This window comes from Cygnus olor, chromosome 16 (genome assembly GCF_009769625.2).
Source record: "Cygnus olor isolate bCygOlo1 chromosome 16, bCygOlo1.pri.v2, whole genome shotgun sequence".
In the NCBI taxonomy this organism is placed as follows: Eukaryota; Metazoa; Chordata; class Aves; order Anseriformes; family Anatidae; genus Cygnus; species Cygnus olor.
Window position 1 is genome coordinate 15,516,101 of NC_049184.1, and position 11,671 is coordinate 15,527,771.

The 11,671-nt window shown below is 47.2% G+C and overlaps 1 long non-coding RNA gene across 1 annotated transcript; it reads left to right on the forward strand.

The window, feature by feature from the left end:
- The first annotated feature begins 5,536 nt into the window (after window positions 1-5,536).
- Window positions 5,537-9,675, forward strand: LOC121079196. Its single transcript, XR_005824927.1, has 3 exons — window positions 5,537-7,234; window positions 7,540-7,625; window positions 7,892-9,675. It is a non-coding gene; the product is annotated as an uncharacterized LOC121079196 (long non-coding RNA).
- The last annotated feature ends 1,996 nt before the right edge of the window (window positions 9,676-11,671 follow it).

The following is an 11,671-nucleotide window of genomic DNA, read 5'->3' on the forward strand; positions in this document are numbered from 1 at the left end:
TTTGTGCTTCATCAGTGGGTAAGGAAGGAGGGATGCTGTGTGAACTCTGAGCAGCGTGCTGTAGAGGTGAGTGCGGCTGCCCAGGCCGTGTCTGCAGGTGCCAGTGTCGGGATCCTGTTGGCTGGGTGATGCTCTCATCTCACCCACTCATTAGGGTGACTGAGCATCTCTCCAGAAAGATCTAAGCTAAAATAAACCAAAATTGCCACCTGTGCTGAGGGCAGAAATACAGCCCAGTAGGGTCCTGACCTTGCACCAGGCGATCCAAACAAGGCTGTGCTCAGCTGATGCATGCCGTGTCTGAGAGCTGTAGATGTTGGTCTAGCAGTTGTTGTGAACTATTGAACCTTACAAGTTGTTTACTGTTATTGCTGTCCATATCCCCTAAGGTATGAAAATCTTTTTTTTTTTTAGATCACTTTCTTGCAGTTCCTTAAAGTCACAGTGACAGTTCCTACAGAAATAATTTAGATAGTAGAGAAGATGTAAAGGTTAAACTGACAAGAACCTCCATAAATTGTTGAGCTCATCCTCAGTGAGAATCTCGGTGAATTAATTTTATTTTATCTGTTCAGCAGATTGTGAATGGTTGGATTTCATCCCTGGTCCCTTCAGAGCTTCTGAGCCATTGGGGGGTCATTTGAAGAGCATTTCTCACATTCTGTATATAACAAGTCTCAGGACTATGATTACTTCAGCAGGAACTGCAGAGTAGGACGGCGGGGTCTGTCAGGGAGATGCACAGGTACAGCCACGTGGGACAGTCACCACTAACATCAGCTGGATGCTTGTGCAGTGGGACCTCGGTTCTGTGGCAGAACGATCTCATCGGGGCAGATACACACCTAGTGTTTTGTTAGCTGCTGCAACTGGTTTTATAGTTAACTTGTGATTTTGTTATACTCTGTATGCTCCTGTTTGAAAGCGTGAGAGGATGCCTGGCCTGTACCAAAGAGATTCATTCTTGGAAGCACTTTTAACCTGCAGCCAGCTGTGGACGAGCAGGGAGCAGGGCCGGCCTCCAGGTGCAGCCCCAGCAATCCCCAGGGAGCTTGCACGGTGCTGGCAGCAGCAGGGCTGAAATGGGGCAAATGCAGGATCAACCCCTGGCTTGGCAGCTCCCCAACAGCCCTAACAATAGGTTCCTACTTGTGTGTAGATCTTCAAAATAAACAAACACACATACAAACAAAAAAAAAATATATTTTTTTAAATCCCATTGTTCCTCAAAGTGCTTCTTATTTTGACCTCTGGCTTTTGCTCTCCTAAGACGTAGGCCTGTTGCTCTCTGATCTGGTACAAATGGATCTGGGTCTAGCCACATTTTAGGGTCAGATACTTATAAATTTTAGAGTTATCACAGGTACAAATTAATTTCAGCCTGGCCAAAATACAATTGAAAGTGTATAAAGGTAATTAAAAGGGCTCATGTGCAGGTGGAGCAGGGGCTGTGGGGATGCCATTACCAGGGTGTGCATGCCGCAGCATCATTAGAGCCACTGCAGCCTTCCCCTGCCTTGCCTGGGTTTTCGGATGCCCGGTGCGGGTGTGATGGCCTCCCAGAATCCTGTGAAAGCAGAGGGGTTCCTTGAAATAGACTACTTAAAAATGGAAACAATGGAAACAAAGCTCATAGCAACCTGCTGAGGCAGTTCTCAAAGCTGACAAACAGTGTAGGCGTGTTGCAGCCTCCTTTTTCCATGAATGAAATCTGTTGGCAGGTACAGGACTGCTGGAAAGAGCAGGGATGTGACCGCAAGAAAAAGACTCAAAAGCTTTATTTTTACCAATGGCTGAAATGTCTCCTTTGCAGTCCTCTCTCTGGCCCTGGTCCTCCTTTTTGGTTCCGATGGCATTGCAGGCACTGCGGGCAGTGGTCTGCCGCAGCTCCATCCTCTGCCCCTGGCTGGGGAGCAGAATGGGGCCACAAGCTCCGAGAGGTGAGAGCCACAGGGGAGGCTCGGTGCAATGGGAGGGCCCTGGCCACACCAGCTTATGCAGAGGAGCAGCTGGTGAAGCACAAATACATCATTTGTACAGGCTCAGATTCCTTCCTCTGAACACTTGGGCCTTAAAGCACTGGCTGGAGGGAAGTGGAGCATGTTATTCTGCTAAAATGTGCACGATGAGATGTTGCAATAAGGGTGGTTGGACAGAACCCCGGCAGGAGGGACAGCTGAGAGGCTGAGACGCCTTCCGTGGCGGCACCCTGGTTGCCAGGGATGCATTCACGTTCACGCACATTATTTGGTAATTATGCTTAGTAGACCATAGGGGACAGTTAGAAAAGCTTAAACATGTGGCAGCTTCCACGGCATCATCACCGTAAGCACCAGCAAGGCTGGGATTGCAGCCCTGGGAAGAGTTAGCGCAGACAGTCGCAAGCAGCCTCCCTGGGGCAGAGAGTCGAGAGCTAGGAAAGAAGAGGGTCCCATCCTGCGGCAGGGGAAGCTTTGTGCTGAGGGTGATCCTGCAGGCCTGCCTTTTCTCTCAGGTTTTCAGAGGACTGGAGCGCTGGCAGCCGGTGCCGGCAGGTGGGTGGCACTGGCAGGTCCCCGCAGAGCGGGCAGCTCCTGCTGTGCCTCAGCGCACCTCGTGGGGAGGCCTGTGGGTGTGCTGCGAGGCGCATGGTGGGCTTGGAGCAGCAGCCGGCCTGCGCTCAGGCATCTCGAGGTCCTGCTGCAGGAAGGCTTTGTCCCCTGCTCCAGCTGCCGTGGGCAGTGACCGTGTCCCTATTCCTTCAAAATGGCGCCTGCGTTGCGCTGACACAGTGACTGGCACAGCCTGAGAGGTTTTGTGACCTCTGCATAGGGCCCGTTGTCAGCCTGGTCACTAATCGGGCACCCGGCGCAGAACGGTTGCTAATTGGGGGGGGGGGGGGGTTCCTGTGGTTCTGGTGCGGGCTGGAGCTAGCAGGGAGGAGGAGGAAGGGCTGTGGGACATGGTGCTATGCCAGCTGTATGGGATGAGTGTGAAGAGTTCATGCTGCTGACTGGAGGGTGCTTATTTCCATGTTTAGTTTGGGAAGGGAAGGGGGAAGGTAGGCAGCGTGGGGCTGCTGGCTTGGGCTTTGGTTTGCTGGTGCAGCCAGAGGGGTCTGAGGGGAGCTTGGCGAGAGTGTGTATGGCTGGAGGGGCTTTGAGACGTCAGTGATGAGGCTGCCTCTGAGCATCCCAGTGTGGAGAACCGAGCACATTTTGCTGATCATTACAGGTGAGTGTAAAGCAATGGGGCAAAGTCCTTATTTTTTAATGTTAGCTGTGTTTATTATGAATATTGTGTACCAAATGATCTTTACTTCATTGTTTGGGGAATTGAGAGTCATAACAGCACGTGATGAAACATTGCACAGATGAGCTTTGCGGATTGCGTTTTCCAAGGCACACCAGAGCGGTTTGTTAGATGGCTGCCCTGTGAATTGCTGTCGCCAGGGCTGTGTCTCGTGGTGGAATGCTGGGGGAAGCACCTCTGGCTGCTACCCTGTGTAAGGGAGTGTTCCCTGCGCAGAGCTGTGTGTGCAAAATAGAGATTCACATTACTTACAAGTATGCTTCAAATAGCAACTCAGAATTGCCTTGGAAACCATTTCAGAGCCTGAAATTGCTGATGTGGGGTGGATTATTCTAGAGAAAAAGTGAAAAGAGAAGTTACAATATCTTAGATATTTGTGGAGTTTTCTCCTCACTTCTCTGGGTAGCTGGGTATGCTTGTCCTTCTGTCTGAACTATTAGTGATTTGTGACCTGCAAGCTTTGCATTTATGAAAGGTGGCAAAGGGAAAATTCTCTCTGTACTGTTGTGAGTGTTGCTGGCAGGGTAAGACTGAAGATGCTGAAGGTTTTAGGCTTTCTTCTATGTGGTCTGCTGATGTCACCACAAAATTCAAATGCAGAAAGCAATGTCATCTCTCAAGAAACATATGAGAGGGTGAGTAAAACCTCTCCAGTTTCATCCCAGCCATTCTGCACACTCTATAAGCATTTCTGTGTCTGTTTCCTCACTGCTGTCTGTATGTCCTATTAAAGTCCTCAGTCATTCAAAATGCCTTCTGTTTCAGAAAACTAAGCCAGTCTTGTCTGTAGACCCCCCTCCTCCTGAGCCCTGCTGACTTTTGAAGGCCTCAGTTTTTCCATCTATCCCCAAGTATCAGCTATTTTTGAGCTGCAGTCCACTTGAATTAAACCCAGAAATGTCTCGCTCCACCCCTAATAAACCAAGAAAGCTCTTTGCTCTCTTGAGTGCATCTGCACGCTTCTGGGCATCTAACTTCTACTGCAAGCAGCTTCTGCTGAACGTGCAGTGCCTGCACAGAGCTTCCTTTGAATGCTGCCTCCTGTGAGGGGCGCAGTGAGAAAATGACAGCTCAGATGCTCTTCCTACAGTTACAGGTCAGCATCCAGGGCGCTAGACCTAATAATGGCAGCACTTTTCTTTACAGCTTGTGAAGGTTCAAGGAATAGCCTTTGAGTCTGAAATGAGCAAATTCTCATTTGCAGACTTAAAGGTGGACTCAATAGCTATCAAAGGATGTGATAAACAGAATGAAGGCTTCTGCACGATTCTTTGTCCTGAGACAATGTCCAGAGGCCCAACTGTAGACTAAGGTGTCCCTGCACTAAGCAATGTACAGATTATAGCAACAAAGGTGGCTGCAGGAGGAACATGAGTGGTAACTAAAGGTGTGTTAAGTACACCCATTACAGCCTGCCTACAGGATCAACAGGGTAACTGAGGGGGAGAGAGGCTTTTGCAAATTACTTTAAGCTGAGGCCCAATCTACAAGGGATTATCTGAAGAGAAATGACAAAGCAGAATGACACCAAAAGCATTCATCGAATAAGTGTGTCTATTGTTTGACAAGAAAAGATGCAGGCTTAGACCTTGCAAAAGCCAGCCTCGCTTCTCTCCATCCTCTCTCTGCATTTCACTTCCTGCCAGGGCTACTTAGGGACAGTTCCTCCTCCTATTCTGCACGTTTAACTGTTTTTTTTGTATTATTGTTCATGTTTGTAAAAGCATATAAAGAGACCTGCAGGAGATGCTTTGCTAGATGCTCTTAGACTAAATTCATCTTTTCATTTTTTCTTGTCTCATTTCACAGGTTGTACGTCATGAATCTTACAATTCTTCCAGTAAAGTGCATCCCTGGAGTTGGGGTCAAGGTGTTTTTTTCTGCTCTTCTCAGTATCTTTGGTACTTGGTGAGTGTTGGCTGTGAAGGCTCTTGTGGAGTGTGAATTTCTTTGAGCAGCATATGAAAAGTATAATGGAGCCTTCTGCATGGGCAAAAGGAGGGAGGGAGAAGAAATTAAAATTTTTATAAAGAAACTTTGAAGAAATAAAACATTATTCCTGGGTTCCTTGTTGAAATCTGTGCAGAGTCCCCAGAAATGGTAGATGATGAAGGGCCAAGAAGGCTTCCCAAGGATGCTGGATGCTGTTATCACCATGCGGCTTTGTGCCAGACTCTGAGAGGCTCCTGGCCTCCTGGTGTGTGCACCAGCAAAGGGGCAGTGCACGGCAGGTGCTCACTGTGGCTTTGTCTGTGCAGTGACAATGTTCCTGTCCCCAATGTGGCCACTGCCACCGTGAGGGGCAGTTGCAGCACGCGGTGCTGCCGGCAGACTGCTCGCCAGAGAGCAGAGCTGTTGGCAGCGGGGGCTGCACGTGTTACACCAGCCTGGTAGGTGTCAGAACAAGCCTGAGGCGAGCACTGATGATCTTTCACATGCAGAAAAGCCTCTGTGGGCCAGAGTCCGGTGCTAAGGCCTGTCGGCACTGTCCGGTCCATACAGCTCTTATTTGCTGTGTACCACCTTTGTTTTGGATTTATTTCCAGCAGAGCAGCTATTTGTTCAGGTGCTTGGGGAAAGGTTTCCCACGTGTCTCTGCATATCATGGTGTCACCCACTGAGACTATTTTGATTTTAAATTCTTCTTGGCAGGTTCACCTCTGCCTCTGTGCTAAGGCAGTGGCTTGCACAGATGCCAGCTCACCAAGATGCTGCCCTACAGCCTTTCATTAGGTGTGAACTGTTTTATATTTTGGAATAATTTACAACCATATATTTTGCTAAGAGGCTTCAGCTATGCCCTTATGTAGAAGGGGAAAGTGCCCTTATTTAGGTTAATGCAGAGCTCCCACCACATTGCACGGACCGTGTGATGCTGCAGATGTGAGAGCTGGGATCTAGCAGCCGCAGTCTGTGCTGCTGCATGGAGACCTGGGATTAATGCTCGTGCTGTCGGTGCAAAGCACAGGCTGCCTGATGTGGCTTCTCAGCTGTGGGCTGCCTGGTCCAGAGCCTGCCATGGCGGGTGCTCAGGAATGAGCCTTTTGAACCAGTCCGCTGGTTGCGGACTTGGCTGGCCCGGAGACAGCTGTGAAATGAAGCCTGCTGAGGTTTGCATTGCTTCCTCTTCACCCGAGAGGAACACAGTGCATTTGCTTGCTAAGACTGCCCTCTCCCGAGGCAGCAGCCTGGAGGCAGCACTTAAAAACATTAAACTGGGTTCAAATCATCTCCTGATGATCAGCGCTCTCATTTTTCTCACTGCTTTTGTCTGATAATGGTTTGTTTTGTTTCATAATAGTTTCATTTTGTCTGCAGCAATATTGACGTAAGCATAGAAGCCACAATAAGAAACAACATCCTGTTTGAATTAAAAAACAAAACAAAAACTCAACAAGGCACAGCTCGTTTCTGATTACGTTCCCTAGAACCACATGAGAGAGAGAAAATGAGAGCTTTTCTCACTCAGCTCCTCCAGGTGTAGTCAGGGAGTGTGCATTTTGTGAGGCTCTTTTACAAAGCCGCTCTGCTGAAGCAGAGCAGAACCACGTTTTTCTCTTCCTGGCCACGAGTGGAGATGTCGGCTCTCCAGGGCTGCAGCAAATGGCTCCCTGCACGAGCAGGGAGTGAACAGTAGCTTCATTACCCCTTCAAGCCTTCTGAGCAGCGTGCACTATCCTTCTGTGACCCATCTCCGCAGGAGGAGATCAGCTGCTCAGTTCTGCAGTGCTAACGAATAATGGCATCTCTGAAACGATGTGTGACAGCACGGGGGGATTCTGCCATCTCTGAAGGGAAAAGCAATCCAGACCTGTTTTTTCCCTGACTTATGCTTAGATCTCTGCGCCTGGAATGGAACAACTTTCTCTTGTGTTTCAGACAGCTAAAATACTTTCAAGTTGCTTTTCCATTGGATATAGGAGATTGCTGTACCATATAAGTTGTAAGTGATGCTCCTGAGATACAGAGATGGTCTGTATCTCAAGACGTGTGCAGTTTGTAAAGTATTTTATTTTTGGAGAAACTATGTTGATTGGGAGTTGAGCCTGCTCTTTTAAATTGGACTGAGCCATTCTTAAAAAAAAAAAATCTCATATATACCAAGCAGACTTGTTCTGACACCTCATTAAGTTAATTTAGGTGGTTTAATACAGTTCAGCAGCAGCTTAAAATCATGGTCTTCCATCTGATCTGATACATTGATTATACTGGTGTTTTGTTTGTAAACCTCTTTCTGTTTCTGTGCAGCTGTAATTGCATTTGAGAAAGGGAAAATTATATATGTGCCCAAACCACCCAAAGTGCATAATTGCTCCATTGAAATACCTCTAGAGGTAAGTGCAAGCTGCATATCATTTCTGAGACTGAAGTTTCTCAACTCTTTTCTTGGTGGTTTCTGGGCTGTTTTAGAGCTTCTTCCTCCTGCAACATGAATCAGAAACAACCGTCAGAAACACTGCTGTGCGGTTCAGCTGCCAGGATCCACTCAGATTCATGGAGAATGGCTCTGCTGCTCTTACTGGCCTCATTTCCTCATTGAGATCTATGTAATTATGGGCTTTCTCCAATAGTAAATGTGTGGTACCATCTTTGTTTTCAGACAATATGAGGCCAGCAATGGGAAGAGGATTCCTCTTCCATCTCTGCCAGCCAGCCCTGAGGTGATGCTGGCAACGAATGGCACAACTGAAACCACTGGGGAGAAAACATTTACCAGTATTCTCTTCCGAGTGGTCTCCGGGAGACCCAAGGCCATCCCTTTCATTCATGATACAGTGAGTACTGCGACTGCGTGGACTGCTTGGCTTTCCGTTGTGCGGCTCTTGCCACAGGATTTTGGACCAGTGCAGAAAGCTGCTCCTGAGTACCTGCTTCTGCCTCCTGTTTTATTGGACCAGCAGCATTCCAATGCTCATTGCTGCTTCATTAAATTTGTGTTTTCAGGCACTAAATTATTTGCATAAAATCTCTGATTTTCTGGAGTTGCAGCTTTGAACACCTGTGCAGCTGCTGCAGAGTTCAGGGAGTGTATTGCAAAGGCAAAGCTATCTATTCTAATTTAGGTTTCTATATATTCCTCAATTGCCTTGAAAGGGCCTGGAAGCAGCTGCTGAAAAGCCATAGAAAACCTGATTGAGGAAGAAAAACAGACTTGGTTGTTTAATAAACACACAGACTCCTTCCAGGCCACTGATAAGAACAAAAAGCACTGCAAGGGGAGGTTGGTTGGGTACCGGTGGGACATCGTGGTGGTCCTGTTACCAGCATGTCATCGCTGAGGAAAGCTCCACGTGGCTGTAGGAAGCGGTGTCTCCCCACCCAGCCCCTCAGAGAGGAGGCAGACTGTGTGCAAATCTTTAATCTTGGTCTCTGAGACAACTTGGCATTGACAGCTGACGTTTGGTTTTATGTCAAACAGCTCACAGAGGCTCACACTGCAGAGATGGCCCTCAACGATGCCGCTGTATCTGAGGTGAGCCCAGCTTAAATCCATGGGGCTCATTTCCCTGCTGCATCCCAAACCTCATTGTTTAACCTACTGCCAAGCAGACCTCGATTCCCCCAGCACCAGTTTCTCTGGGGCTGGCATAGGGGACAAACCAGTGGCAATGCCATGTGATGCCCAAACAGCTTCCACACCAGTTCCTGCTAGCATGGCAGTGGTGTGCAAAACCTTCCAGCAGAGATCCGCTTCCTACTTGACAACAAGGCATAGGATTTCAGCAATATATTCTTTTGATTTTCTTGTAAAGTCATTTCTGTTTTTCAGATCAAACTTCAAGAACCCTTGAGAGCTTTTTTTCTGGAAGTTATAATAAATGAAATCAATTCTAAGTCCACAGGGATGTTTTCTTCTGTGATGTCTTGTTAGTCAAATCCAAAGTATATAAGCCAAGAGTAGTGTGTGTGTTTTTTTTCCCCCCCTCCTTTCTGTTTGATTTGTTTATTTTTTTTTTTTTGTTTGTTTTTCCCTCTGGAGCAATTTAAGAGTCTGTTCTTTCCTGAATCAGTTGCATATTCTACATGCGTTAATTCATAAAAGGCAAGCTGGGTCTTAGGACTCTTGTATATAAACAACCATGAGCTTGGGTCTTAGACTACGCTGTTTATATGCTAAAGTAATGTGTATATATATATTGTACAAAGCTGTAGGTGTCTGGGGGACTGAACAGTAAAATCCAAAAGTCCTAATGCGTGTTTCTGCATACACCTGACTTAGGTTTGTTTATCTCCAGATGCACGCACCAAATCCATCTGTTCCTTCACATCATAATAAAATAATTATACTAAAAATCAAGCAAAGGCTGCATGTTCTCACTGGAGAAGTTTTCCTGTATTGTAAATGAACTTAATCTTTTGCAAATACAAAATAAATTTGTTAAATATCTGTGCTAAACCTTTCAGGTGCTTCTTTTTGCTCCTCATCCTGGTTCTGGGCAAACCTCCATGAGGAGACTGGGCAGGCCAAGGGCGCTGTGATCTCTGTGTGTGTTTATTCAGCTTGCCCAGAGCTGGAAAAATCGCAGTACTGAGGATGCCAGGGCTGGCACCCCGCGCAGGTGAGCCCCCTGGGATACAGGGCGAGTCTCCTCTCCCACTGGCACCTTCCCCTTCCCTACCGACTGTGAGCGTGCAGAGGCTTTTCTGAGCACCTTGCCTTTTAGGATACCTTTCCGGGGGAAATTGCGCAGAACCAAATACCTCTGAGGAGGGTCTCCTGTCCCTAAGCTGCTGCTGGCCCACTGTGTTTGCTGCCAGCAGGATTTGTGGGCAGGTGCCGCTGTCCTCGGACACGTCCTGCGTGTTGCAGCCAGGCAGTGCCTCGGGGGAGCCTCTCCTGGCTGATTTTGCCTCTGCACAGTGCGTGTGCTCTGGCGTGAGCTCTGCCACCTGTGCGAGGACCTAGAATTAAATGGGACCTCAGCCCTGCAAGGCTAGAAACAGTGTTTTAGAAATGCTCATTCCTGAGGGCTTTAAATCAAATTTTGGGTAGACATAGCTGCTGCGACCTAAGGCTTTCTGCCTTCTCTAGCAGCAGGCGAGGTGCATCAGGACAAGATGGATCCGGCTGGTCGTGCTTCGGCGCAGCCACCTGCCCAGGCTAGACCAGCACTAGCCAGACTCAGAAGTGTTTACTTGCATTTACGTGGGTCTTGAAAGGTTTCTTAAATTCCGTGAAGTTAATACAATGGAAAATGGATTTTTTCTGCCCACCTAAGCAAGCCTTTAGTGATTAATGCTGTAAAGTAAAAACAACAGCAACAAATTCAGTTTTACAATGTGCTGTGGATTCCAGGTCTATGAGGAATGCTTGCTTTGTAAAAGAATTTTTTCCTCCTCCCAGTGCTCTTTCAAAAATATTTTATTTCCATAAAATCTCCTTGTCTCCGTAAGCTGCGTGTTGATAGTAATAGGATGCATAGCTTCATAATTCTTTGTCTCTTCTTGCCTTGGTATAAGGCTAAGCCCTATCACAGAGCAGATATGTTTTACTAGCAAAGACACTTAGCAGAAGAGAGGGTTCACCCTTTGTTTGCAAAATTAGTTGAGAATTTTTCATCTGTTCGTCTCCTAGTCCTGCATTGTGTGCCATAACTACCGCACAAAAAAGAAAATCTGATGTACGGAATGAGTTGCTTGCTGTTGTGTCTCTGATGCTGAACAGAAGAGAGGCCATCATGAATATATTTTTATTCATGTGATTATTTATTCTAAATCTTTGATTACTTTATTTTAATTGGGGGGCCTGGAGGGGGAGATCCTGCATCTGCATATGAATTACAGATAACAAAATATGGAGGATCTAAACAGTCTGTGTTAAAAAAAAAAAAAAAAAAAAAATGCTTAGTGCTGCTTTTCCAAATTGGTATCTTCTTTGGTTATGTGCTTTGGGAAAGTCTGGAACATTAATTATTGCTCTTGCTTTCTGTTGGTTGCTGGGAGCAGATGCTTACACTTTGCCAGCACTTTCCTTGTGGTCTTTTTTCCCAGTAGCAGGTTCATAGCTGCAACACCTCCATGTCCATCTTGCTGGGTGGGAAGGAAGAATCTCAGCCTGGCCCACTCTGCGCTGACCCTGTGGCTCTCTGGCTCGCGGTCTGTGCTCAGCATGGATCCTGGCTGGTATGCTTGACCCAGCGCGACGGGAGTCAGCTTTCGGGATCTCATCCCATGTCCCCGGGGCTAAACGCATGACTAAAGGTTTTCTTTGAATGGGAGATGTCAGAGGCTCTGCTCCCAGCCACAGCAAAGCACGCTGCTACTTGGAAATAAAGGTACATTGTGAGTCAGGATATTCTTCCTGCTCGTGAAGCTATCCAGAAACTGCAGATACGGATTATATGACTTGAATGCTATGCTATTTATGATGTGTGTTCAG